The following is a 2,364-nucleotide window of genomic DNA, read 5'->3' as shown; positions in this document are numbered from 1 at the left end:
CACCATAAACCATAAGGTTTGTACAGTTCAGGGACATTCTCACCAGTCCTGAGAAAGGTGGGAACCCTCTCCAGGTCCAAGTTCCTGGCTGCCAGCCAGGGGCCGACCTTGTAAGCAGGCCTTTCGCAGTTCGGCAGTCGGACCTGCCAGGTTCATGCTTGTCTGCACGTGGGTAAACCACCCATTTTGTTGATAATTTTCAAGATAATGTGAGTATCCATTTTTATCAAAGCAAGTCACACACTGATACAGAAAACACTCTTAAATCCTAGTTTTCTGGAAACATTGGTTTTTGTAGAAGACAGAGGCTCTGTCTTTGTTATTCACATACTTTGTTATTATTATGTGAAATTATTATTGCAAATGTTTTATGAGTCCTATTAGCATTAAGCAGTTTTGAAAAGCTGAAGTTACAAACCAAGAATGCCGATGAAAGTATTCTATTGTGTGAAATTCTGTTTCTTGCTCCCTGCCATGAGAAACTAAACCTGCTTTCTATTCTGTGATGTTTCTAGTTGAGAACCAGTGCCCCAAATGAGAAAGAGAAGGAGTAATTTGACATATTCACTGCCAATCACGTTGGTGAAAAGAGAGGGGCGGTCACTCTGTGCCCGAAGAATTTCCCGTCCCCGGACCCTGACTGTGAAGGAGCCCGCACTGTGGGCACTGAGATGAGAGAGGCTTCAGAATTCGGGGTTGTGAGAAGAAAGAAGCAAACAAACCTGTCAGCCGAGGGCTGGGGAACCAGAGTTTGTAATGCCCAATAGTTAATGTAATATTATCTTGAATAATAATCAAAAGGGACTTAGTTTAAAAACCGTGTTTAAGGTCCTGCACAGGGGCCAGTGAAAGGCATTTCCATGTTTTCCCCACTTCCCTCGCAGGCCAGCACCACGGGAGGGGCTGTGTGGGTCCCTGGTCCAGAAACCCAAGGAGCAGCCCAGAGATATGCCCCAGGGGAGTGGGAAGGAGCTCTCCAAGCTGTCTCAGGAGCAGACAGTGGGGATCCTGCATTTCTCCAAGGAGTCCCAGGAGATCCAGGTGCTGAGGTGCTGCCCCCACCTCTGGGGGGACGGCTCCTGTCACAGCCTGCAGCTGGTGGACAATGACACTCAGCCTGACATCACCTTCAAGCCGAGTCCGCCCACCACACCCACAGTCACCCTGGAGCCTCCCTCCTCTCTGAGCTCCCCCTTCAGCTGTGAGTATTAGAACCCAGTGGAGTTCAGTGAGAGTGGCCAGCAGGAGGTGGACCTTGAGGACCAGCAGGAGTATGAGGAGGGGGCTGTGCAAAGCCAGCCACCAGGATGGGCTGGGCCTGATGGTTTGCTGCCACACAGCCGGTGGAGAGGACCTGGGCATCGGCACTGGGAGGTGAATCCTGGCGGCACTGCAGCCAAAGGCGAGATCGGAGAGGGAGACTGAATCATCCAGGTGCACAGTGTGGACGCCCAGAACCAGGAGGAGGCCGCGGCCTTGCAGAGCCAGGGGGAGAACACCAACCTCTCCCTGCTGGTGGCCCGGCCTGAGAGCCCACTGGCAAAGCGATGGAAGGACAGTGACCAGATGACTTCCTGGATGACTTGGACTTAGAGAGTGAGGGGGACCTGCGTGTTTGGAAGTTGAAATCACCCCAGCCCAGCAGCTCGGAAATGAAGAGGAGAAAGGGCCCCTTCCAATGTGAGCCCAGAAATCACCAACAGCCAGGAGCTGGACAGTGGGGAGGGCCTGACTAAGGAAAAGCATCCGCAAGGGGGGAGCTCTGAGCACGACCTGCTGGAAGATGAGCCCCCAAAAGCCACCTGGGACCCTGCACGACTTTGGCCTGCAAGGGAACACCCTGCAGAGTAGGGACCCCCACTTCAGCCTGGACTCCTTGCTGGCTGAGGGGGCTGGGCTGGGGGTGGGGAACACCCTGGCCTCACCTACCAGGCGTACCTACCAGCACTGCTGGGAGCTGCTGGAGATCAAGTGCCACCTGGAGAACCACAACCAGTCCAAGTCGGGCCTCCTTTCCCCACTGTACCTCCTACAGCAACAGCGCCAAGGACTCACCCGCAATGAGAGCCTGGGCCATGAGATGGCCACGCTGGAGCAAGAGCTAAGGCAGCTGGAATTTCAGTGATGCAACGTCCTGCTGATGGAGAAGACAAGGCAGCTGCAGGAGCACTATGTAAGGCCTGACTGCCGGAGGAGGAGAGCCTCTGAGAGCGGGAGGGGTGGAGGCCAGAGGGGTTAGCGGTGGCAAGCCCAAGAAGCATGAGCTGTCTGACATCTCTGAGATGCCTGAGAAGTCTGACAAAGACAGCACTAGTACCCACAACAAGGCAGAGAGCTGCCACAGCACCCCACTGCTCACCAAGG

General features: G+C 54.3%; 1 pseudogene; it reads left to right on the top strand.

The window, feature by feature from the left end:
- The first annotated feature begins 884 nt into the window (after positions 1–884).
- Positions 885–2,357, top strand: LOC118979455 (PDZ domain-containing protein 4-like; annotated as a pseudogene).
- Positions 2,358–2,364: the final 7 nt, after the last annotated feature.

The sequence above is a fragment of the Sturnira hondurensis genome, unplaced genomic scaffold, assembly GCF_014824575.4.
Source record: "Sturnira hondurensis isolate 20B ecotype Veracruz unplaced genomic scaffold, ASM1482457v3 Scaffold0022367, whole genome shotgun sequence".
Lineage (NCBI taxonomy): Eukaryota > Metazoa > Chordata > Mammalia > Chiroptera > Phyllostomidae > Sturnira > Sturnira hondurensis.
The sequence above is the reverse complement of the archived record's forward strand: the minus strand, read 5'-3'. Positions and strand labels throughout refer to the sequence as shown.